This window comes from Hemiscyllium ocellatum, unplaced genomic scaffold, assembly GCF_020745735.1.
Source record: "Hemiscyllium ocellatum isolate sHemOce1 unplaced genomic scaffold, sHemOce1.pat.X.cur. scaffold_1777_pat_ctg1, whole genome shotgun sequence".
NCBI classification, from domain to species: Eukaryota; Metazoa; Chordata; class Chondrichthyes; order Orectolobiformes; family Hemiscylliidae; genus Hemiscyllium; species Hemiscyllium ocellatum.
Genome location: NW_026867876.1, coordinates 11398 through 39130, shown reverse-complemented (window position 1 = coordinate 39130; position 27733 = coordinate 11398). Strand labels below are relative to the sequence as shown.

At 45.8% G+C, this 27733-nt stretch overlaps 1 long non-coding RNA gene across 1 annotated transcript in view; it reads right to left on the bottom strand.

Annotated features, from left to right (window-relative positions):
• LOC132810562 (uncharacterized) overlaps positions 1–27425 on the bottom strand; it is a 37235-nt gene extending 9810 nt beyond the window's left edge. The window contains exons 1-3 of the long non-coding RNA XR_009642927.1: positions 27318–27425; positions 17343–17477; positions 3592–3728 (exon numbers count right to left, since the gene is read on the bottom strand). This is a non-coding gene — a long non-coding RNA (uncharacterized LOC132810562). The remainder of the gene's footprint in view (positions 1–3591; positions 3729–17342; positions 17478–27317) is intronic.
• Between the last annotated feature and the right edge of the window lie 308 nt (positions 27426–27733).

The window sequence follows — 27733 nt, the reverse complement described above, 5'->3', positions numbered from 1 at the left end:
CCCAGTCTCCATCCATGGCCTGTGCAGTTGCTTCCCTCTGGAGTGGGGAATGCTGTTGGCTCAGGATCTGGAGTAACTGCAAGAGCGAGAGACACTGACAGAGGCAGCAAATAGACCTACACAGTGAGAGATATCACATGGACAGAGACTGAGTGATATCAGCAGAGTGCTGGAAGGTGTCAGGATCACACAATGGTATCATTAGAAGTGGTTCTGACCAGTGAGCACTCAGGGAGGACTGAGCTATTTCATTGGGATAGACTCCTCTGGTACCAGGATTATGCAGTGTGCTGTAAATGGACACAGATGAGGAGGGGGACAGGTCTCAGGTGAATGGAAATTCCCAAGACCAAAGAGAAAGGTTGAAATATTGGAACACCATGGAGATGTGGATGAAGACCAACAGAAAGAAACAGTAAGGGACTGAGTTTAATTAAAATACGACATTATCAAATAGATTTGTGACAGGAAATTATTGGTTAAAATAAAGTAAATGCCATTTCCGCCCCTCACAATTCCTCATACACCACAAGTGACATCACTTCCGCCCCTCACATCATCGCTGATGTCACACGCTCAGTGACTGCCGCTCCCCCCCACTGCCGTGTTTGCCAACACTTCTGTCCCCACCAACACCACTCACCTGCATTCTGCTGACACCACCCCCAAGTCCCACTGTCACCATCCCCACCCCCAGAACCCTGAGGGGAACACCACTCCTGCCCATGACTCCATCCCCATCCCCCCTAACACCACACCCACTCCAGTTACAGGCACCGTCCCCTCCCCCAGCACCACACCTACGCCTGGTCCCAGCTCCCACTCCTGCCGAGTTTTCACCATCCCCCTGACCTCCCCCTCACTGAGGACGAATGATCAGTCCTCAGCAAAGGCCTCACCTTTATCCCCCTCCGTCCACACATCAATTAATTTAATACACGCCGTGACATCGAACACATCTCCCACCGCCTCCGCCTCAAAGCTTACTTTTACAATGAACACTCCCGTCTATTTTCTGAGAACCCCTTTTCCGGCCTCCAATACACTCCATCCACCTGGACACCCCGCGCTGGCCTATTACCTGCCTTCGATCTCTTCATTTCCAACTTCCACCGACACATTAACCGCCTCAACCTATCTACCCCCTCCCCCACTCCAACCTCTCACCCTCACAACGCCCAGCCCTCCACTTCCTCTGCTCCAATCCCAACCTCACCATCAAACCAGCAGATAAAGGGGGTGCAGAGGTAGTCTGGTGCACTGACCTCTACACCGCTGAAACCATGATGTCAACTCAAAGACACCTCCTCCTACCACCCCCTCTACCATGACCCACCTCCCATCACCAAACCGTCATCTCCCAGAGTGTACAGAACCTCATCACCTCAGGAGGAGATCTCCCACCCACAGCTTCCAACCTCATTGTCCAGGATCCCCCACTGCCCGGTTCTACCTCCTTCCCAAGATCCACAAGCCTGACCACCCTGGCCGACCCATTGTCTCAGCATGCTCCTGCCCCACTGAACTCATGTCTGCCTACCTCGACATTGTCCTATCCCCCAGTCCAGGAACTACCCACATTCGTTCGAGAAACCACCCACACCCTCCACTCCTCCAACACTTCCGTTTCCTTGGCCCCCAACGCCTCATCTTCACAATGGATATCTAATCCCTCTACACCTCCATCCACCATGACCAGGACCTCCAAGCCCTCCGTTTCTTCCTCTCCCGACGTCCACAACAGTACCCTTCCACCGACACTCTCATTCGGTTGGCTGAACTTGTCCTCACCCTTAACAATGTTTCGTTCAAATCCTCCCACTTCCTCCAGACCAAAGGGGTAGCAATGGGCACCCGCATGGGCCCCAGCTATGCCTGTCTCTTTGTTGGCTACGTAGAACAGTCCATCTTCCGTAGTTACAATGGCACCACTCCCAACGTCTTCCTCTGCAACATTGATGACTGCATTGGCACCACCTCGTGCTCCCTCGAGGAGTTTGAGCAATTCATCAACTTCACCAACACATTCCACCCTGACCTTAAATTTACCGGGACCATCTCCAATACCTCCCTCCCCTTCCTGGACCTCTCCATCCCCTTATGACAACTGACTTGACACCGACATTTTTTTACAAACCTACCCACTCCCACAGATGTCTAGATTACATATCTTCCTATCCTACCGCCTGCAAAATTCCCAACCCCTATTCCCAATTCCTCTGCCTCCGCCGTACCTGCTCCCAGGTGGGCCAGTTCCACCACAGAACACACCAAATAGCCTCCTTCTTTAGAGATCGGATTTTCCCTTCCCACCTGGTAAAAGATGCCCTCCAACGCATCTCGTCCACATCCCGCACCTCCGCCTTCAAACCCCACCCCTCCAACCGTAACAAGGACAGAATGCCCCGGTGCTCACCTTCCACCCTACCAACCTTCACATAAACCAAATCCTCTGCCGCCATTTCCACCACCTCCAAACGGACCCCACCACCAGGAATATATTTCCCTCCCCACCCCTCTCCACTTTCCGCAAAGACCATTCCCTGCGTGACTACCTGGTCAGTTCCACGCCGCCCAAAAACCCACCCTCCCTTCCTGGCACCTTCTCCTGCCACCGCAGGAACTGTAAAACATGTGCCCACACTTCCTCCCTCACCTCTATCCAAGGCCCCAAAGGAGCCTTCCACATCCATCAAAGTTTTACCTGCACATCCACCAATATCATTTATTGTGTCCGTTGCTCCCGATGCGGTCTCCTCTACATTGGGGAGACTGGACACATCCTAGCAGAGCACTTTAGAGAACATCTCTGGTACACCCGCACCAATCAACCCCACCGCCCTGTGACCCAACATTTCAACTCCCCCTCCCACTCTGCCAAGGACATGCAGGTCCTGGGCTTCCTCCACCACCACTTCCTCACCACCCGACGCCTGGAGGAAGAACGCCTCACCTTCCGCCTCGGAACACTTCAACCCCAGGGCATCAATGTGGACTTCACCAGTTTCCTCATTTCCCCATCCCCCATCTCACCCCACCTCCAGCCTTCCAGCTCAGCACCGCCCTCATGACCTGTCCTATTGGCTTATCTCCCTTCCCACCTATCCACTCCATCCTCATCTCTGACCTCTCACCCCCATCCCCACCCCCATTCACCCATTGTACTCATTGCTACCTTCCCCCATCCTCCACTCTGACCTACCACCTTCTTCTGCACCCCATTCACCTATTGTACCCCCCTCTCATTTATCTCCCCACTCTGCAGGCACCCTGCCTCTGTTCCTGATGAAGGGCTTTTCAAATACATTTCAAATATGTGGAGGGACTATTGGGAAGGGAGGAGGTTACAGCGATAGGACCTGTTACAGGAATTAAAAATTATTGAAGACACTGGACCACAAGACATGCCATAGATACAGTATTGCAGAGTATTGAGCTTTAATATAACAGAACTTACATTGGGGCGGTGATTGAGCCTGGGGTGTGTGTGTACTGTGCTCGCCTCCAGCACTGTATCTATGTCATGTTGTGTTAACAGATGTTTGGAGCCCTCTCATTGCTCTTTGCTCTGTGCATTGTGGGGGGCCTTACCTCACTACAGGATTTATTGAAGGCTCCAGATCTCCTTTCCCTTTGTCTCCCTCTGGCAGACCAACTGCGTTCAATGTGGTGATGGATAATCCACCCCGCAGCTGGGAAGGCTATTGAGTCAGGACTTTCCTGAGTACCTACAGGAGACAGAGAAATAGACAGAATGGGAAATTAAACAGATGCAGTGAGGGTTACACATGGAGAATGGCACTGAGTCCCACAGAGATCTGTAAAATGGAGCGATATTAAGTAATAGTCCCAGATTGCTGGAAGATGTCAGGATCACACAGTCATGTTGGAAGAATGGGTTTAGCTTCATGATGCCCTGGTATCAGTGCTCAGGGATGAGCAGATGAAGTGATGGCCTAGTGGTATTATTGTGAGAGAATATATCCAAAACCTCAGCTAATGTTCAGGGGAGACAGGTTTGAATCCCGCCATCTGAAAAGGAGACATTTGAAATCAATAATTTTAAAAATAATTATTAACAATCCACAATTAAGTATGAAACCACTACTGAAGTGTAACAAATCCAAACACTTGTCCTTTAGAGAAGGACATCTGCCCATCCTGACCTGGTCTGCATGATAATACCCACAGCAAAGTGTTTGCCTCTCAATGACCCTCTGAAATGGCCGAGCAAGTTACTCAGCTCAAGGGCTTCTAGGATTGGGCAAGAAAGGCTGGTCAGTAAGAGACACCCACATCCCATACCTGATTTTAAAAAAAAAGCTATTAGGATGGTCCCCCTGGAACTGTGCTGGGACCTGTGTCCTGGCCAGTCATGTCGGTAGGTTATGGACAGGGCATTAAACTGACAGAGAGGATGCAGGTGAAAGGAGCTTTCCAAATCCAAAGGGAAAAGGTGAAGCAATGGAACAGCATGGGAATGTGGCTGAAGACAAGCAGAAAGGAACAGGATGGGACAGAGTTAAACTAAAATTGTACATCAGCAAATAGATTTGTGACAGAAAATTGTGGAAGAGAGGATATTATGTTTTTTTTTGAATGGACAATGTTGCTGCAATAAGGTGAATGGATTTGTGACACAGAGATAAAAGTGATTTAGACACCAGGGAGACATGGATACAGGGTGAACAAAAATATTCAGTGGTTCGTAATCCTGTGAAAACTCAGGCAAAATGGGCAACGTTATCAATAATGGATAACAAAGGCATTACAGAGAAAGCATTTGGCCGCAGATCATGAAGTAGAGTCAGTCTGAATGTAAACTCTGGCTACTACTTGCCAAGGACACAAGCAGCAGTTTTAGCCACCGACAGCATTCCATTGCTCATCACTGCATTAAACAGGAACTCATTGGAATTTTTTAACAAAGGCATTGTGATAATTTTGGAAATCTTCAATATTTGTATAATCTGGGACAATCACACGGACGACATTGATATTGGAAGTGCAGTTCGGTTAATTTTTTTTCAGTGTTTCTTTGAAAAACACATTGTGCAACTGTTAAGGGACATAACTATCGCAGAGCGACCGTGTAATGAAACTTAGTGAATGAGTAATGTCACCTGCAGAGATCCTTCGGGAAATTGTGATGAAGTACAGTTTAAGGAAATATAAAGTTTTAAAGTGAATCACAGAAAGAACAAGCTACAACTAGAGTTTGAGAGGAGAACTGACCAAGGTAAACAGGCTAAACAAACTGAAATATGTGTCTGTAAATGAACAGTGGAAAACATTTGTAGGAACAATGCAAAGTACTCAACAAAAGGACGTTCGATTGAAAAAGTAAAATCCTCAGCAAGAAATTCCCACTGATCCCTCACTCAGGACAAAAGGGATCATACTAGATTATGAGGCTGAGAAGATCACCATAAAATCCTGAAGTGAGAGTGTGCTTTAGAAGTAAATGTTAAATGGATTGCAATGGGTCTGCTCACAGGAGCAGGGCTGTGGGAAGGGGAACCTTGGTCAGGGTTCATTGACACAATAGGAACAGGGAGAGGTGAAGGTGCTGGAGGTGGTGAGAGTGTTACAGAGAGTGGTCTGGGTGTTACAAAGCCAGTCTGAATTGCTGCAGCTGGAGGGGTTTGCCGAGGTAGGGAGGGACATAGGTATTTTTATTTATTCATTCATGGGGTGTGGGTGTCACTGCCTGGAACAACGTTCTTTGACCCCACTGCTAATTACCCAGAGGGCAGCTCAGAGTCAGCCATATTGCTGTGGGTGTGGAGTCAGGTTAGAATGTCAGATGTCCTTCCCTAAAGGAGGTCAGTGAACCAGATGAGTTCTTCCCGCTGATCAACAATGCTTTTATAGTGGCCTGACCAATGTCTTGTACAGCCACAACATGACATCCCAACTCTTACGCTTAATGCTCTCCCGAATGTAGATAACCACACCAAACGCCTGCTTCACCAGCCTGTCTACCTGTGACACCACTTTCAAAGAACTGTGTACCTGGGTCACTGGATCTCTGACTGAAAACACCACCCAGGGCCCGAACAATAACTGTACAAGTCCCACCCTGGTTTGTTTCACCAAAATGGAACACTTCACATTTATCTAATTAAACTCCATCTGCTATTTTTCAGCCCACTATCCCAGCAGAACTGTTCATCCTGTTGTATCATAGATAACCTTCTTCACTGTCCACTTTACCACCAATGTCAGTGTCACCCAAGAAGCTTACTTACCAGGAAACCAATATTCCCATCCAAACCATTTATCCAAATGACAAACAACAGTGGACCCATTACACCACTGGTCACATGTCTCCAGTCAGAAACACAACATGTCTCCCATCACCCTCTGTCTCCTACCATCAAGCCAATTTTGTATCCAGTTCACTAGCTCCTCCTGAATGCCATATCCTTTTACACTGCTTTGAGTTTATCACCCAGTATACCAGACAGAACACAGAACGCAGAACAGTACAGCCCAAGACCCTTCGGCCATGATTTCATGCCAACCTTTTATCCAACTGTAAGAACAAAGTAAACTACATACCCTTCATTTCACTATTATCCACATGTTATCCAAGAGTCTATTAAATGTCCCGAATGTGTCTAATTTTACTACCACCACTGGCAGTGCATTCCAACCACCTACCATTCTCTACCCGCTTATCCATCCTCCATTCACCTTAAAATTATACCGCCTTGTAATAACCATTTATTCCATAGGAGGAAATGTCTCTGACTATTCACTCTCTCTCTGTGCCTCTTATCAACTTGTTCACCTCCACAAAGTCAGCCCGCTCCCTTCTTCACTCCAATGAAAAAAGCCTTAGCTCCCTTAACCTTTCTTTGTAAGAACTGCCCTCCAGTCCAGGCAGCATCCTGGTAAATCTCAGGTGTACGCTCGCTAAAACTTGCACATCCTTCCTGTAAACAGGGGACCAGAACTGAACACAATATTCCAAGTGTGGTCTCACCAGGATGCTATAAAGATGCAGTAACACCTCACGGCTCTTACAATCAATCCCCTTCTTAGGGAAGCCAACACAACATATGCCTTTTTAACAACCCTACCAACGTGCGTGGCTATTTTGAGGGATCAATGGACATGGACCCCATGGTCTCTCTGTACTTCCACACTGCCAAGCATTCTGCCTTTCACCCTGTATCCTGCATTCAAATTCCACCTTCCAGAATGAATCACTTCACATTTTTCCAGATTGGACTCCATCTGCCACTCCCAGCCCAGCTCTGCGTCCTGTCAATGTCCCACTGCAACCTACAACAGCCCTCCACATTCCCCATCACTCCATCAACCGTCATGCGATTGGCAAACGTACTAACCCACAATCCGAGTCATTGACAAAAATCACAAAGAACAGAGTGCCAGAGCCGATTGTTACAGAACCCCACTGGTCACTGAGCTCCAGGCTCAATACTGTCCATCTGCTGCCACCCTCTGTCTTCTCTGGGCCATCCAATCCTGTATCCAGACAGACAGATTTCCCTGTATCCCAATCAACCTTCTTTTCTGAATGAGCCATCATCGTATTCTGTCATATCCTCAAAGAATTCAATAAGGTTTGTGAGGCATGACCTGTCCCTCACAAACCCATGCTGACTGTCTCTAATTAGACCATAGAACATAGAACAGTACAGCACAGAACAGGCCCTTCAGCCCACCATGTTGTGCCGACCACTGATCCTCATGTATGCACCCTCACATTTCTGTGACCATATGCATATCCAGGAGTCTCTTAAATGTCCCCAATGACCTTGCTTCCACAACTGCTGCTGGCAACGCATTCCATGCTCTCACAACTCTGTGTAAATAACCCGCCTCTGACATCCCCTCTATACTTTCCTCCAACAGCTTAAAACTATGACCCCTCATGTTAGTCATTTCTGCCCTGGGAAATAGTCTCTGACTATCGACTCTATCTATGTCTCTCATTATCTTGTATACCTCAATTAGGTCCCCTCTCCTCCTCCTTTCGTCCAATGAAAAAAGTCTGCTCTCAGTCAACCTCTCCTCATAAGATAAACCCTCCAGTCCAGGCAGCATTCTGGTAAACCTCCTCTGAACCCTCTCCAAAGCATCCACATCTTTCCTATAATAGGGTGACCAGAATTGGATGCAGTATTCTAAGTGCGGTCTAACCAAAGTTTCATAGAGCTACAACAAGATCTCACGACTCTTAAACTCAATCTCTCTGTTAATGAAAGCCAAAACACCATATGCTTTCTTAACAACCCTGTCCACTTGGGTGGCCATTTTAAGGGATCTATGTACCTGCACCCCAAGATCCCTCTGTTCCTCCACACTGCCAAAAATCCTATCCTTAATCCTGTATTCAGCTTTCAAATTCGACCTTCCAAAATGCATCACCTCGCATTTATCCAGGTTGAACTCCATCTGCCACCTTTCAGCCCATCTCTGTATCTTGTCAATGTCCCGCTGCAGCCTACAACAGCCCTCTATACTTTCAACGACACCTCCAATCTTTGTGTTATCTGAAAACTTGCTGACCCATCCTTCAATGCCCTCATCCAAGTCATTAATAAAAATTACAAACAGTTGGAATGCTACGAGTGATTGCGGAGTTTACAGGGATAAGGTTGTTGGTAGGACAGGGCTCGATTACACAGACAGGGACTGTTTTTGGCAGCTGAGTAGGTTGCAGGGATAAAGAGTTTTGTAACATCTGGTGGAACAAACTGAGATATGGAGGGTCATCGTGACTGAAGATGTTTAAAGATCTAGGAAGGCTTAGGCTCTGGGGGTTATTTAGACATGGAGGCTGTGGAATCTGGGTTCGTTTTTGAGAGATTGGGGTGGCAAGTTTGGTTGGAGACAGTTTCACAGATAAGGGAGCATAGCACAAACAGGAGGAAGTTCCTGCGGTAGGGAGGGTTCGAGTGGAGAGTGATGTCTACACAGATAGGGATGTAAGAGCTGGAGAAGGTTATGGAGATGCGTAACTGGATGGAGATACAGGAGGAGCTTACATTGACACGGTGGGTGATAGTGACGGGAGAATGTTACATAGTTAATGGTTCTTGTAGGAACAGGACCGGGTGAAACACAGGCATTGGAGTGGGATCTACAGATCGGGAGTGTAGCAGGGACCTGACAGGATAACACAGATAGGGATGCTGGTAGGGACTCCACAGACTGATGGCGTTTTAGGGACTGGAAGAGGTTATGTGCACAGGGAGGGCTGTAAGACTGCAGGAGCTCATAGGGAGTTGAAGATTTGGAGCAGTTCACAGAGGGAGAGTTCTCCAACAGGAGTAGGTTACAGATAGTGAGGGTTGTGTAGACTGAGAAAGTTAAAGAGAGGGGGAGTTTTCAGGTCCAGAAGAGATTACACTGACAGGGACAGTTGAAGATACTGAACAAAAAAGAACATGGAGAAGATTACACAGATAGGGAGGGATGTTGGGACTGAAGGTGAATACACACACGGAGGGTTGTATTAGGCGGAGCTTAGAGGGATAGGGACTGGTGTCGGGATTTACACAGATAAGGAACGTGGTGTTTTTGGAGAAGGTTACACTGATGCAGACAGTGTTTGGGAGTGTTTAATGGACTACAGAAGAGCTCAGAGAGAATGTATTATGGGGAGTGGAGGAGATTACAGACACAGAGATGGCTGTCGGTTTGAAAAGAGTTTCTACAGATCCTCAGTGCTGTAAGGCTGGAGGGAGGTTACAATAATAAGGGTTACCTACACTTAATGACTTCTTTGATATGGAGAAAGTCTCAGAATGGGATTGTCAAAAGGAAATATAGACAGTTCAGATGAGTTTACAGAGATATAAATGTTTTTGGGGGTTTCAGGATGAAACAGTGATTGGGAGTGATGTAACGAATGGCAATAATTTTAGGGATTATTCTAAAGGCAGGAAGTGGTGACAGCCATATCGATTGTGGTAAGGACTGGAGAATCTTACATCGCCAAGGAGTGTTTTAGAGACTGTTGGAGACTCCACATATAAGGAGAGTATTGGGGATGGTTGACAGGACTGGGCAATAACCTGAATAGAATCTCCACAGTGTGGAAAAAGGCCATTTGGCCCAACAAATCCACATCAACCCTCTAAAGAGCATTCTAACCAGACCCATCCCTCTCCCTGTCCATTAAACACTGCCTTTCTCGTGGTGAACTCACCTAAACCACACTTGCCTGAATACTACAGTGAATTTCTGATGGCCAATCCACGTATCGTGCAAATGTTGGGCTATGGAAGGAAACCGGAGCACCCGGAAGAAACCCACACAGTCAGAGGGGAGTACATGCAAAGACCACACAGACAGTCGGCCAAGGCTGGAATTGAAGCCAGGTTCCAGGCACAGTGAGGCTGATTATACAGAGCACTGCAGAGATTGGACTAGGTCACAAGTTCACAAGGGTCTCTTGGAACAGGAGAAGGTTACATAGATGGTGTCCATGAGAGGGACTAGAGGGAGTTAACACAATAGGGAAGGTTGTGGATTCTCTCTACAATTAGAGGTAGGGACAGTTGGGGAAACTGGATGAAGTTAGGCATACTCAGAGTTGTACACACTGGGTGAGGTTACTGAGTTAGCAAGGATTCTATGGACTGACTAAGGTTATGGACAGATGCAGTTGTGGGAACGTGAATTGTTGCAACAATTGAGAGGATATTTCAGGCACATTGATGCTTTTAGTGGCTGCAGGATGTTCGAGAGCTAAGAAGGCTCGTCCTGACTGGAGGTGATCAGAGGTAAGAAACATTGTACTGATGGGAGTTAGTCACAGAGAAGAGAGAGAGAGGGCAAGGTTACAGATCTCAGGAGCTTTCAGGTGGCTTCACAATGTTACACAAAGGGAGGGTTAGCAGGAAACGCTGTAGGAACTGGAGGACTCTGTACAGACAGTGGGGTGAAATGGATGGTGGAAGGTTAGAGGTAATGAAGGTGCTGCAGGACAGGATGGAGGAGTGCTGCTGGGACTGGAGAAGGTTACAGTGACATCATGTGCTGGAGAGGCTGGAGGAAGGTACACAGGTGGGCAGGTCAGTAAGGGCTGGATGTTACAGACAGAGTGGGCTGTAGGTGCTGGACAAGATGACAAACGTAAGGATTTTTATAGTGTTTTGGTGATGGGGGTCATAACAGTTGGTTTCAAAGGCATTTTGGTAAAATATAAGGACAAGGCAGAGGTGAAGACGCCAAATTTGTGGAAGCCCCCTAATTGTTAGAATATCACTGTCACTGGGCATTATCATTATCACGAGACAGGATCTGGCAAACACAGACCGGGAGGAACTATTTGCAGTTGGGTTCATATTCAGAAAGAGGAAGTGCGTCAAAGTGATACAGGGAGAATTCAAGGCCAGTGTGTTCTGCGAAGAGTGATTGACAAAGGCAGTAACTCCAGTGAATACTGGTCAAGCGGTATCCTGAGCTTGATAAAGGAAATACAATGCGATGAAAACAGGCAAAGACCGACCAACGTATAGAGAGTGCAAGGGGATCCTTAAAATGATGGGCAAATAATGGGCATGAAATATCCTTTTCAGATACTGTTAAGGAGAGGCCACAATGTGTTTAATGAGTACAGTTAGAGGAAGACGATTCCCAGGTAAACAGCGAGGCTTGTTAGAAACCAAAGGGACAATCCGTGCATGGAGCCAGAGGAAGTAGGTAAGGTCTTCAATGAAAGCTTCCCATCTGTATTGACACAGGAGAAAGGCATTGTAGTCGGGGATTTCAGTGGGGATGGTGAGGTTTTAGAACATGATAAGATGAATAAGGAGGAGGTATTAAATGTTTTCACAGGCATAAAGGTGGAGAAATCCCCAGTGCCTCATGAAATGTATCCCAAGTTGCTATGGGAAGGAAGGCTGGAGTTTGCTGGGGCCCTGGTGTATATTTTTAATACTTTGCTGGCCACAGGTAAAGTTCTGAAAGACTGGAGGATCGCTAATGCGGTTCCTTTGTTCAAGAAGGGCAGCAGAGATTGGCCAGATAATTACAGAGCAGATAGTCTGACAGCGGGGGTGGGGGGGGGGGGGGGGGCGGTTATTGGGAACAATTGTGAGGATGAATCGACACTTGCAAAGGCAAAGATCACCTCGGCAGCGTCATCACGGATGTGGTAGAGGACGATACTGTCTGAGGAATTCAGTTCAGTTTTTTTGAAATGGTGTCTAAAAATATTGATGAGGGCAGTGCAGATGATGTGGTTTACATGGACTTGAATAAGACGGTTGACAAAATCCCTCATGGAAGGCTGGTTCAAATGTAAAGAGCCACAAGGCAAGTTCGCAAATTAGATACAAAATTAGCGGATACACTTCTTCATGTTTGAAATTCTTTCACCAGTGGGTGTACCACAGGGATCTGTGCAGGAACCATTGCTGGTTATTATGTACACTAATAACTTGGATGTGAAAGCATAACTTGTGGGCGGCACGGTGGCAGAGCGGTTAGCACTGCTGCCTCACAGCACCTGAGACCCGGGTTCAATTCCCGACTCAGGGTGCTCCGGTTTCCTCCAACAGTCACAAAGATGTGCGGGTTAGGTGAATTGGCCATGCTAAATTGCCCGTAGTGTTAGGTAAAAGGGGTAAATGTCGGGGTATAGGTGGGTTGTGCTTCGGCGGGTCGGTGTGGCTGCAGTCTGATATCGATCAGATGATAAACTGAGCAGAGTAATGGCAGATGTAGTTTACTTCTGATCACTGTGAGGTAATGCACTGTGGGAAGTCTCATAAGTGAAGGATATACATCATGAATGGTAGGTCCACCTGGAGTACTGAGGAACAAGGGACCTTGGTGGACAAGTCTCTGGATGTGTGAAGTTGTCAGCACATGTTGACAGGGTGGGGAAGACATCTGAACTGGGAGCAGGAGGGGGATCCACATCCTGGTGGGGCGAATTGTAGGAGCTGCTTGAGAGGATATAAACCAGTCTGGTAGGGTGTTGCATCTTAAACAGTCCTAAGGCCAGAAAGAAGATTGAGGCTGATGCACAAGTTAATGAGAACAATTTCAGCAGACAAGGCAAGCAAGAATATAGCAGGAAATGGGGAGAAACTGATGATTAACCTGCATTTATTTCAATACAACGGGCCTGACAGCTACGGAAGATAAACTCAGGGCATGGATTGGAACATGGGACTGGGACATTACAGTTATTACAGAAACAAAGCCGAGGGAGGGGCAGGGCTGTCAGCACATTGGTTCAAGGTGGAGATGCTACAGGAAGCATCAAAGGGTAGGCAAGAGAGGATGTGTGGTGGTGGGTTTTGATTGCATAAATCATCACAGCAAGATTTAGAGAGGATATTCCTGTGGGATTGCCCACTGAAGTTATGTTAGTGCAACTGAGAAATAAGAATGGGTCATCACTTTGATACGATTGTCCTACTGACCCCGAATAGTCTGTGGCAGACTGAGGAACAAATATATCAGGAGATCTCAAATATCAATCAGAATAATAGGGCTGTTATGGTTGGGGTTTTTCAACTTTCCAAACCTAGACTGGGACTGCCAGTGTTCAGCATTTGCAAGGTAGCAATTTGGTAATTATGTTCAAGAAATTCCCAAACAATATGTAAATGGTCTGAAAAGAGAAAGGGGCAAAGCCTGACCTTCCCTTGGGAAACAAGGTCGGGAAAGGGACTGATGTGTGAGTGGGAATGCATTTTGCCAAAATGACCACAATTCTCTTAGCTTAAGAATAAAGATGGAAAAGAACAGGTCTGGTCCACAAGTTCAAGGTATGAAATGGGACCAGACCAATCTTGACAGTATTAGACAGGAACTTTCAAAAGGTGATCAGGGAGTCTATTTGCAGGGAAAGGGAAGTCTGGCAACTGAGAATATTTTAAAAGTGAGATAAATTGAGCGATCACCACCAGTATGTTCCTGTTTGTGTGCAGCTCAATGCTGACAGCCCTCGGAAACACTGGCTGTCTATTGGACAAGGAAAAAGGGCATATTTCAGGTATCGCCAGCTGGATCAAGGGAATGCATGAGGATCAAGGGGCTGTAGGGATACACTTTGGGTGGAAATCAGGAATGCAGAAAGGGTACATGAAATAGCCTCGGCAGGAAATGATAGGGAGAATGCAAAAGTGATTGTATAACTATATTGAGTAAAAGTGTAACTCGAAACAAAATAGTGTTCCTTAAGGATCAATGAGATCATTGATGTGTGGAACCGTAGGATATGGCTAGACTTTAAACACATTTTGTGACTCCAGAACTTACTGTTGACAAAGACTGGGGAACTCAGGGAACAAGAGTAATACGTTAGACCATATTTGGAGTTTGCTGCAATTCCAGTATCCCGCTATAGGAAGGAGGTTGGGAAGCTTGAAAGTGTTCAGAAAAGATTGACAAGATGTTGCCGGGGTTGTTGCTGAATAAGCTCGGGCTATTTTCACTGGAGCATCAGAGACTGAGGGGTGACCTGACAGAGGATTATCCATGAGGGATATGGATTGGGTAAGCATTCAAGGTCTTTTACCAGGGGTTGGGGAGTCCAAAACTAAAGGGCATATGTTTAAGGTTAAAGGGGGAAAGGTTTAAAAGGGACTGAAGGGTCAGCTTTTTTATGCACACGGTGATGTGTGTATGGAATGAGCTGAGGGAGAAAGTAACACATACTTAGACTATGACAACATTTAAGGGATGGATGGGTATGTGAATAATAAGGGTTTAGAGGTACATGGGCCAAATGCTGATAAATGGGATGGACTTATTTAGATCTTCTGGTCAGCATGGATGAGTTGGATCGAAGGGTCTGTTTCCCTTGTACATCTCTATGGCTTGAAAAGAGGGCATGTTATAGAAGAGGCGGTGCTGGACGTTTTAAAACACAAAGGTATGGAAAGCCCCAGGACCTGATTACATGTATCACAGGGCATTGTGGGATGTTAGGGAAGGAACTGTGGAGCCGCTAACAAAGGTATTTGTACCAATGACAGCCATGTGTGATGGGCTGGAAGGCTGGAGGGTGACATAGTGGACAGTGAAGGAGGTTTGCTAAGATTACAAAGGGATCTTGATGATATGGGTGAATGAGCTGAAAAATTGCAGATGGACTTCAATCTGAATAAATGCAAGATAATGCACTTGGTAAAACAAACAAAGGTAGAGCCGATACAATTACTGTTCGGGCCTCAGTTAGTGTTTTAGAGCAGAGGGACCTCCGGGTTCAGGTACATAATTCTTGAAGTTTGCATCACAGGATGGATAAGACAGTGCTTGGCATGCCTGACTATTGCTCAGTCCATTGAATGGAGAATTTGGGACGTCATGTTGAGATTGCACAGACATTGGTGAGGCCTGTTCTGCAATACTCTGTCCAGTTCTGGTCGCCCAGTTATAGGGAGGATATTATTAAGCTGCAGGGGATTCAGAAGAGATTTACCAGGACGTTGCTGGGTATGGAAGGCTTGAGTTCTGCAAAATGGCTGGACAGGCTGAGTCTTTTTTCACTCGAGCCTGGAAGTTGAGACGTGATGTTATAAAAGTAAATTTTTAAAAATAAGGTATATAGATCGATTTAATGGTAGTTGTCTTTAACACAGGATGGGGGACTCCCAAGAGGAGGGACCACGTCTTAAAGTTTAGAAGAGAGCAATGTTCAAAAAAAGACATGGGGGCAAATTGTTCCACAGACGGTGTTTTGATTGTGGAATGAACTTGCTGAAGAAGGGTGGATGTGGGTACAATGACAACGTTTAAAAGACAGAGATACTAAACAAGTATTTAGCATCAGTTTTTACTGTGGAAAAGGATATGGAAGATATAGAATGTCGGGAAATAGATAGTGACACCTTGCAAAATATCCATATTACAGACGAGCAAGTGTTGATGGCTTGAAATGCATAAAGGTGGGTAAATTCCCAGGACCTGATCAGGTGTACCCTCGAACTCTGTGGGAAGCGAGAGAAGTGATTACTGAGCCTCTTGCTGAGATATTTGTATAATCAATAGTCACAGGTGAGGTGGCAGAAGACTGGAGGTTGGTTAATGCGGTGCCATTGTTTAAGAAGAGTGGTAAGGACAAGCCGGGAATTATAGACCAGTGAGCCTGACCTCGGTGGTGGGCAAGTTGCTGGAGGGAATCCTGAGGGACAGGATGTACATGTAGTTGGAAAGGCAAGGACTGAATCGGGATAGTCAACATGGCTTTGTGCGTGGGAGATCATGCCTTACAAACTTGACTGAGTTTTTTGAATAAATAACAATAAGGATTGATGAGGGCTGAGCGGTAGATGTGATCTATATGGACTTCAGTAAGGCGTTCGACAAGGTTCCCTATGGGAGACTGGTTAGCAAGGTTAGATCTCATGGAATACAGGGAGAAGTAGCTATTTAGATGCAGAACTGGCTCAAAGGTAGAAGACAGAGGGTAGTGGTGAGGGTTGCTTATCAGACTGGAGGACAGTGACTGGTGGAGTGTCACAAGGATTGGGCCTAAGAATGGTGAATAGCCAAGGGTAAGGGAGTCCAAAACTTGAGGGTACAAACTGGAGGTGAGAGAGCAAAGATTTGAAGAGGGAGCTGAGGGGCAACATTATCCACAGAGGATGGTGCACAGACAGAACCTTGTGCCAGGGGGCACATGGGAGAAACAAGAACAATGACAACATGGAAAAGACCTTTGGGCAGGAACATGGAGAGGGGAAGGTTTGAAGAGCTAAGGGCCAAACGCAGGCAAATGAGACTCATTCAGTATAGGAAACATGGGCAGCATTGACGAGTTGGACCACAGGTTCTGTTTCCGTGCTGTATCACTCTGTATCCAGGTAAAGAGGATTAGTGTACGGAAGTAAAGCATGTTGTGGACACTGAAGCAAGTTATAGTGAAAGGGATGGTAGTCTAAAATGCAGTACGTTTCAAATATGTGGAGGGTCTATCAGGAAGGGAGGAGTTACAGGGACAGGAACTGTTATAGGAGTTAAAAATGACTGAAGACACCGGTGCACAAGCCATGCCACACATAGAGTGTTGCAGAGTAGTGAGTCTTAGTACAGTGTTGGAGGGAGAACACAGAACAGAAAGATCCCAGGCAGCATTCACCACATCTCGTCGGAGGCCTGCTTTCCGCTCTGTTGCCCTGATGCTCACTAAGACAGCACCGGCCTGGACTGATAACTATGAACTCCCCATGCTGTCTCAGTGCAACGTAAGTTAATGTAGACGTGGTGATTCAGCCAGGGGTGTTTCTGTACTGTACTGTACTTACCCTCCAGCACTGTATCTATGTCATGTCATGTTAGATGATGTTTGGAGCCCTCCCATTGCTCCCTGCTGTGTACACTGTGAGTGAACTTACCTCACTGCAGGATTTATTGAAGGCTCCAGATCTCTCTGCCTTTTGTCTCTCTGGCTGACCAATCAACTTCAATGAGGTGTTGGACGAGACACCCAGCAATTGGGAAGTCTATGGAGTCAGCACTTTCCTGAGGACCTACAGGAGACAGAAAAATAGACAGAATGGGGAATTAGACTGATGCAGTGAGGTTTACACATGGAGAATGGAAATGAACCCCACAGAGATCTGGAAAATCCCACTCCATCCCTGGTCTGCGCTGTTGCATCTCTCTGGAGTGGAGAATTCTGTTTGCTCAGGATCTGGAGTAACTGCAAGAGCGGGAGGCTCTGACAGAGGCTGCAATTAGACCCACACAGTGAGGGATACCAAAGGGAGAGAGACTGAATGATATCACCAGAGTGCTGGAAGACCTCAGGATCACACAGTCATGTTGGAAGAATGGGTTTAGCTTCATGATGCCCTGGTATCAGTGCTCAGGGATGAGCAACCACTGAGCAGGCGAATTGATGACCGAGTGGTATTACTGCGAGAGAATTTATCCAAAACTTCAGCTAATGTTCAGGGGAAGTGGGTTTTAATCTCACCATAAATAATTTTAAAAATAGTAATTAACAATCCATAAATAAATATGAAACCATTGCAGATGTTCAAAAACCCCAAACCCTTGTCCTTTAGATAAGGACATCTGCTCATCCTCACGTGGTCTGCACGACATCCCCACAGCAAAGTGTTTGCCTCTCAATTACCCTCTGAAATGGCCGAGCAAGTTACTCAGCTCAAGGGCAGCTCGGGCTGGGCAAGAAAGGCTGGTCAGCTAGAGACACCCACATCCCATACCTGATTTAATAAATAATCCATGAGGATGGTCCCCCTGGAGCTGCGCTGGGGCCAGGGTCCGGGCCAATCATATCGGTAAGTTTATGGATGGGGCTTTCAACTGACAGAGAGGATGCCAGTGAAAGGAGCTTTCCAAATCCAAAGGGAAAAGGTGAAGAATGGGAGCAGTATGGGAATGTGGCAGAAGACAAGCAGAAAGGAACAGGATGGGACAGAGCTTAACTAAAACTGTACATCAGGGAATCGGTTTGTGACAGGAAATTATGGGAAAGAGTAAATTATGTTTTTTGAATGTCTCTTCAATAAGGTAGATTGATTTGTGACACCGAGATAAAAGAGGTTTAGACACCAGAGAGATGTGGTTACAGGGTGAACAAAAGGTGGACAGAAATAGTCAATGGATCACAACCTTGCGGAAATTCAGGCAAAATGGGTAACGCAAACAATAATGGGTAAGAAAGGCATTACAGAGAAAGCATTTGGTCTCAGATCATGAAGTGGAGTCAGTCTGAATGTAAATTCTGGCTACTACTTGCCAAGGACACAAGCAGAAGAACAGTTTTAGCTACCGAACAGCATTCCATTGCTCATCACTGCGTTACACAGGAACTCACTGGAATTTTTTTAACAAACACATTGTGATAATTTTGGGAAACTTCAATATTCACATAATCTGGGACAGTCACACTGACAACAGGGATATTGGAAGAGGAGTTCAGAGAATTTTTTTCAGTGTTTCTTTGAATAACAAATTGTGCAATTGGTTAGGGATGTAACTATCTCAGTGCGACCGTTGTGTGATCAAACTTACTGAATGAGGAATGTCACCTGCAGAGATCCTCAGGGAAATTGTGATAAAATGCAGTTTAAATAAATATAAAGTTTTAAAGTGAATCACAGAAAGGACAAGGTACAACTAGAAACAAAAACAGCCAATTACTTGGGTTTGAGATGAGAACTGACCAAGGTAAACAGGCTAAACAGACTGAAATATGGGTCTGTAAATGAACAGTGGAAAATATTTGAAGGAACAGTGTAAATCACTCAACAAAATAAGATTCCATTGAAACAGACAAAACCTCAGCAAGGCCCCTCACTCAGGACAAAATGTATCATATTAGATTATGAGGCTTAGAAGATCACCAAAAATTACTTAAAATCGTGAAGGGAGATTGTGTTATAGGAATAAGTTTTAAAGGGATTGCAAAGGGTCTGCTAGCAGGAGGGCAGCAGTGGGAAGGGGAATCACTGTCAGGGTATAATGTCACAAAAGGAACAGGAGAAGTGAAGGTGCCAGAGGTGGTGAGAGTGTTACAGAGAGTGGTCAGGGTGTTACGAAGTCAGTCTGAATTGCTGCAGCTGGGGGGGTTTGCAGAGGTAGGGAGGGACATAGGTATTTTTATTTATTCATTCATGGGATGAGTGTGTCACTGCTAATTACCCAGAGGACAGGTCAGAGTCAGCCATATTGCAGGGGGTCTGGGGTCACATGTTAGCCAGACCAGGTTAAGATGTCAGATGTTATACACAAAAGATCAGTGAACCTGATGTGTTATTCCCACTGATCAACAATGCTTTTATAGTGGCCTGACCAATGTCTTGTACAGATACAACATGACGTCCCAACCCTTTCTCTTAATGCTCTGCCCAATGAGGTAACCATCCCAAACGCCTGCTTCACCAGCCTGCCTACCTGTGACACCACTTTCAAAGAATTGTGTACCTGCATCCCTTGGTCTCTGACGGACAACACTACCCAGGGCCCGAACATTAATTGTACAAGTCCCACCCTGGTTTGTTTCACCAAAATGGAACACTTCACATTTACCTAATTGAACTCCATCTGCTATTCTTCAGCCCACTCTCCCAGCAGTACTGTCCATCCTGCTGGATCATAGATAACCTTCTTCACTGTCCACTTTACCACCAATGTCAGTATCACCCAAAAAACTTACTTAACAGGAAACCAATGTTCCCATCCAAACCATTTAACCAAATGACAAACAACAGGGGACCCACTCCACCGCTGGTCACATGCCTCCAGTCAGAAAAACAGCATGTCTCCCATCACCCTCTGTCTCCTACCATCAAGACCATCATTTTGTCCAGTTCACTAGCTCCTCCTGAATGCCATATCATTTTACGCTGATCTGAGTTTATTACCCAGTTTACCATATGACACGTAGAACACAGAAAAGTACAGAACAAGACCCTTCGGCCATGATGACATGCCAATCTTTTATCTGACCGTAAGATAAAAATAAACGTGGCAGATCGACTTTAATTCAGGTAAATGCAACGTGCTGCATTTTGGGAAAGGAAATCTTAATAGGACTGATACATGAAATGGTCAGGTCCTTGGGAGTGTTGCTTGGGGTACAGGTTCATAGCTCCTTGAAAATGGAGACCCAGGTAGATAGGATAGTGAAGAAGGCGTTTGGTATGCATTCCTTTATTGGTCAGAGTATTGAGTACAGAAGTTGGGAGGTTATGTTGCGACTGTACAGCACATTGTTTAGACCACTGTTGGAATACTGCGTGCAATTTTGGTCTCCTTACTATCGGAAAGATATTGGGAAACTTGAAAGGGTTCAGAAAAGATTTACAAGGATGATGCCAGGGTTGGCGGATTTGAGCTCTAGTGAGAGGCTGAACAGGCTGGGGTGATTTCCTTGGAGCGTCGGGAGGCTGAGGGGTGACCTTAAAGAGGTTTACAAAATTATGAGGTGCATGGATAGGGTAAATAGACAAAGTATTTTCCCTGGGTTTGGGGAGTCCAGAATTAGAGGGCATAGGTTTAGGGTGAGAGGGGAAAGATATAAAAGAGACCTAAGGGGCAACTTTTTCACGCAGAGGGTGGTACGTGTATGGAATGAGCTGTCAGATGAAGGGTGGAGGCTGATACAATTGTAACATTTAAGAGGCATTTGGTTGGGTATATGAATAGGAAGGCTTTGATGGGATAGGGACCGGGTGCTGGCAGGTGGGACAATATTGTGTTGGGATATCTGGTCGGCATGGACGGGTTGGACCGCCGGGTCTTTTTCCGTGCTGTACATCTCTATGACTCTACCTTCCATACCCTTCATTTTATTATCATCTATGTGCCTATCCAGAAGTATATTAAATGTCCCTAATGCATCTAATTTTACTGCCACCGCTGACAGTGCATTCCACTCAGCCACCACTCTGTACGTTACGAACCTACCTCTGAAATCTCCCCTTAACCATCCGCTAATCAGCCGAAAATTATAACCCCTTGTAATAGCTATTTATATGAGCGTAGAAAATATCTCTTATTATTCACTCTATGAATGCCTCTCATCACCTTGTTCACCTCTGCCAAATCACACCACACCCTTCTTCACTCCAATGAGAAAAGCCGTAGCTCCCTCAACCTTTCTTCATAAGACATGCCCTCCAGTACAGACAGCATCCTGGTAAATCTCCTCTTTACCCTCTCTCAAGTTTCCACATCCTTCCTGTAATGAATGGACCAGAACTGAACACAATATTACAAGTGGGGTCTAACCAGGGCTGTAGAGAGCTGCAGCATAACCTCACCGCTTTAAAACTCAATCCCCAAACTAATGAAATCCCACAAAATATATCCCTTCTTAACAAACTTATCAGCATGGGTGGCTACTTTGAGGGATCTATGGACTTGGACCCCAAGATCCCTCTGTTCCTCCACACTGCCAAAGATCCTGCCTTTCACCCTGTATTCTGCATTCAAATTCAATCTTCAAAATGAATGACTTCACACTTTTCCAGATTGACCTCCATCTGCCATTTCTCAGCCCAGCTCTGCATCCTGTCAATGTCCCGTTGCAATCTAGAACAGACCTCCACACTGTCAGCCACGCCACCAACCTTCGTGTCATTGGCAAGTCTACTAACCGACCCTTCCACTCACACATCCAACTTATTCATAAAATCACAAAGAGCACAAGAGCTGTAATCACACCCTACAGAAAACCACTGGTCACTGAGTTCCAGGATGAATTATTTCCAGCTATCATCACCCTCTGTCTTCTGTGGGCCAGTAATCCTGTATCCAGACAGACAGGTTTCCCTGTATCCCATGCCTCTGTATTTCCTGAATAAGCCATAAAGGTGTTTTGTCACATTCTTAAAAGATTCAATAAGACTTTTAAGGCATGACCTGGCCCTTATACAAACATGCTGACTATCTCTAATCAAACTATGGTTTCCCAAGGAAAAATAAATCCTCTCTCTCAGAATCCTCTCCAATAATCTGCACACCACAGACATAAGACTGACAGGTGTGCAATTCCCAGGATTATTCCTATTCCCTTTCGTGAACAAGGGAATAATATTATCCTGCCTCCAATCAACTGGTCCGACTCCAGTGGACAGTGAGGGTGCAAAGGTCATCACCAGGTGCGCAGCAATCCATTCCCTCCCTTCGTGCAGTTACTTTGGACGCATCCAGTCTGGTTCGGCGACTTATCTATCCTTATCTTTTACAAAATTCTCAGCACATCCTCCTCCTTGACATCCACCCATCAGCCTGTTTCACACTGTCCTCACAAACAACAAGACCCTTCTCAGCAGTGAACACTGAGGCATAGTATTCATTAAAAGACCTCCCCTACCTCCTGTGACTCCAGAGACAAGTTCCTTCCACTATCCCAGAGTGGCCTTATTCTCACTCTGACCATCCTCTTGTTCCTCACAGAAGTGGAGAATGCCTCACAGTTTTCCTTAAGCCTTCCCAAGAAAGCTTTTTCATGCTGCCTTCTAGTTGCCCTAAGTCCATTCCTTGGTTCCTTCCTGGTACCTTCAGGGAATCTCTACAGTATGGAAACAGGCCATTTGGCCCAACACCTCCATATTAACCCTCCAAACAGTATCCAACCCAGCCCCATTCCCCCACCCTGTTACTCTCCATTTGCCCTGACTAATGCACCAAACTACCCATCCCTGAACACTATGGGTAATTTAGCATGGCTGAGTCACCTAATCTGCACATCTTTGGATGGTGGGTGGAAACTGGAGCACCTGGAGGAAACCCACGCAGACATGGCTAGAATGTGCAAACTCCCCACAGACAGTCGCCTGAGGCTCTCATCGAAATGGAGCCTGTAGTGCTTTGACGTAGCAGAGCTAACCACTGAGACACCGCGCCACCCAATGTAACTCTCTGGAGTCCTGTCTGATCCTTGCTTCCTCAACCTCAAGTTAGCTTCTTTCTTCCGCTTGACTAGATGCTGAAGTCCACGTGGACAACGTTGACTGCTCTGCCTTCATCTATCTCTTGGCCACCTCCTCGAAGAGTCAATCCGGTTTGAGAAACGTGGTTTTCCACTCACAAAGCCATGATGACCATCTCAAATCAGCTTTTGCCTTTGTAAATGTAAGGAGCTCCTTTCTCTCAGAATCTCCTCCAACAACTTCCCCATCACTGGGCTCACAGGGCTGTAATTTCCTGGCTTTTCCCTGCAGCCCTTAAGTGATGGAACAGCATTAGCCGCCCTCCAGTCTTCCAACACCTCACTGTGTCTGTTGATAATATAAATATCTCTGTTAAGGACACTGCAATCTCTTCCCTAGCTTCCCACAATATTCTAGTATCGACCCAATGAGCTACTGAGGATTGATCTACCTTTATTTGTTTTAAGATTCCAGCACTTTCTCTTCTCTGGTGAGGATTCTTTCCAAGACATCGCTATTTATTTCTCCAAGTTCCCGAGCTTCCATGTCTTTCTCCACAGTAAATACTGACAAGGCTATTTTGTCTAATATCTCACCCATCTCCTCTGGTTCCACACAGGGGTGACCTTATTGATCTTTAAGGGACCCTATTCTCTACTAAGTTACTCTTTAGCCCTGACTGAAACTTGCACAAAGGCTTCTCATAATTCAAATACATGATATCCCCTCTCACACCCTTACAATTCTGCCATTTATATTCACACCAACAAATTAAATCCAACAGGCTCAGAAACAAATTCTCTTTTATCAAATGTGTTTCTAAGTGGCCAGTTATTGTATATTGACATATCCTTTCTAACAATGTCAGTATGGTCCCGACTTACTGACAGGGTAACTCTATTTGGTTTCAGACGGGCAGCAGAAAGGGTTGTGGGAGTTCTTGTGTATCAATCTGAAAAAGGTAGCTCACAGGGTCAGCAGGGAATAGAGAAGGCAAATCAAATGCTGGCATTTATTACAGAGGGAATGGAGTCTAAAAAAGGGAGGTTTTGCTAAAACGATGCAAGGTTCAATATTATGAACAGTGAGAGTGCCTGAAGGAAAGATATTGTCACATTGGAGGCAGGTCAGAGAAGGCTCACTCGGCTGATCCTGGGAATGGAGGGATTTTCCAATGAAAAGAGGTGGAGTAGGTTGAGGTTGAACCCATTGAAGTTTAGATAATGAGAGAGAAATGGAATGAACCATCCATTCTGAGGGGCTCTGATCGGGCGGATGCTGGGAAGTTAGAAAACTGAACAGCACAGCACAGCAACAGGCCCTTCGGCCCACCATGTCTATGCTGTCCATGATGCTATTCTAACTCATACAATCTGCCTGCACGTGGTCCATATCCCTCTATGCTCTTCCCGTTCATGTTTCTGTTGAAATCCCACTTCAAAACTTTACTCACATTTCTCTTTCTATGACCTCGCTTGGCAACTTCCACTCTCTGCAAAAAAAAACTTGCCTCACACATCTCGTTTAAATTTTCTCTTTCTCACCTTAAACCTCTACACTCTAGTATTTGAAACTTTCACATTGGAAAAGAGATGCTGACTATCTACATTATCTATCCCTGTCCTAATGTTATATCCCTGTACCTGGACACCTGTCAGCCTCTGATACCCTCACAAAGCAATTCAACTTTGTTAAATTTCCTCTTAACACCTAACACACACTTAAAAACCCTAACACAGGCAACGTGCTGATAAACCCCTTTTGCACCCTCTCCAAAGCCTCCCCATCCTCCCTATTGTGTGGAGATGAGAACTGCACACAGTTCTCCAAATGTGGCCAAACAAACGTTTTATACAATTACAGCATCAGATGCAAACCACTTTACCCAACGTTGTGACCGATGAAGGTCAGTGCTCCATTTGCTTTGTTTCCCATCTGAAACACTTCTGTTGCCATTTTCAGGGGTTACTGACTTGCACCAAGATCCTTCTGGATATCAATATCCCTCAGGATGAGAACTTTATTCCTGAATTTGACATCATCTCACACTTGTCCAGACTAAACCCAATTTGCCATTTCTGTCTATCTCTCCAACTGTTCTGTAACCTCCTGCAGATGTTACTGAATCAGGGAAACAAGGGTTTTGTGGAAAAGGCAGGAAAGTAGAGTTGAACAGTATCAGATCAGCCATGATCTGACTGAAGGGCACAGTATACTCAATGGGCCAAATGGCCTCATTCCCCTCCTACATCTCATGGTCTGAGCACAAACTCAATATGCCCTGCATAATATTATGGGTTTCTGCTCACAAAACTCCTTTATAATGGGATTATTGGATATTTATTCGTACACAGCACTTGATCTACAAATATGATATGATGTTATAGAAAACCATCTCACATACAATCCAGGATTCTATCCGTTACAGCACTGATACTCACTGCTGTATCAGTCGGCATGGAGATCACACCACTGTCACACACAGGTACTGTACTGTTCTTGCTACAAGTACATTCAGTGTCCTGACTGTAACCGTATTGACATTCCCATCACTGGTTGGTGCCTACAAAAGAATTCCTGCTAACGGTTGCTGCTGCTTGCTTATTCTCAGCTCCACTTTTGTTATTCAGATCCACATGACTGTCTCATTAATGCATTAACCTCATCCTTCCTTCACAACTTGTTGGCTTTTTGCTGAATCTGCCTATTGGGACTAGATTGGGTTGGGATATCTGCACAGCATGGATGGGTTGGACCGAAGGGCTGGTTTCCATGTTGTAGTACATCTCTGACTCCATGACTCTATCCCAACAACCCTTCAGTATTCACTCCCAGCGATGGTCATTCTGCAGCTAAATCTCCGGAATGACAGTTCCATCATATCTGTTCACTGTCATCCCATCTGCCTTATGGTGAATGCAGGGAGTCATTCCTCAGTAGTGGGGGGTTGAACAGATGGGTAGAGGTTACAGAGACAGGGAGGCTTACAGGGACTCAAGGATGTTAGAGTTAAACAGAGTTACATCTGGTCAAGAATGTCAGTGGGACAAAGGGGTTTGGGGATTGGAGGAATTTACAGAGATAGAGGGAGCTGGATTAGATTCTGGAGATAGGTATAGAGATGGAGAAAGGAAGAGGTAGGCAGACTGAGAGGCACAGACAGGGGGCTGTTTCATCTAGGAGAGTATTGTGTATACTAACAGAGATATGGAAGGTTGTCGTGACTGAAGACGTTTATAAATATAAGGTGGCTTCTAGGCTCTGGAGGCTACAGAGATGGGAAGGCAATGGAGAATGCCAGGTTACTGGGGTGGAGACAGTTACACAAATAGGGAGGGTTGTACAAACTGAAGGAGGTTCCTGTGGTCGCGAGGGGTATGGTGTCGGGAATGAGGGTGTAATTTAACAAGATAAAGATCAAAGAATTAGAGAAGGACAAGGAGATTACAATTTTTTCACAGCTAAGGAAGGGTTGTAGGAGCTGGAGAAGATTACATAGGTAGGGACCGTTGGAGAGGTTAAAGATAAATACATTGACATGGAGGGTGGTGTTGGTGGGAGGAGCTTACAGGGATAGACAGGACAGTCAGGGTTTACAGGGATGAAGGAATTGAGTATCTACTGCAGAAGTTTAGGAATTAGGATGTTAGGGATGAAGAACCTGACAGAGACAGGGAGAATGGTGTGGAGATTCCAAACAGAGGAAGGATTATCTGGACTGGAGGATATTACAGAGATCACTAACACAGAATGGGCCAGGATTGATGCCTGCTATCCCCTGTGCTGTCGCATTGAGGACCAGTACAGCAGAGGTGAAAGCAGGACCCTCACAAGATGGTGGGAATGAAGCCTAGAATGTTGCTGTTCCTTGCCCAGCTCTGTATCTATGTCCTGTCTTCCAGGTCGGAATATAGAAGTCTACCACCTCCATCTTGTGCTGTTTACTGTGAGTGATCTTACCGGCTGCAGGATTTACTGAAGGCTCCAGATCTCCCTCTCCATCTCTCTCTCTCTGGCTGACCAACCAGCTTCAATGAGGTGATGGATGAGACAGGAGTTAGGAACATCCTGATTACCTGCATGAGACAGAAATAGACAGAATGGGAAATTAGACTGATGTAATGAGGATAACTCATGCAGAGTGGCACTGAGTCCAGCAGAGATCTCGAGAATCCCAGTCTCCATCCCTTGTATGTGCTGCTGCGTCTATCTGGAGTGGACAATTCTGTTGACTCAGCATCTCAGAGCATCTGTAAGAGGGAGAAATGCTGCCAGAGGCAGCAAATAGACCGACACAGCGAGGGGTACCACATGGAGAGATACTGAGTGATATCACATTACTAGACACTGTATTAACAGGGAATTGTTTGAATTTG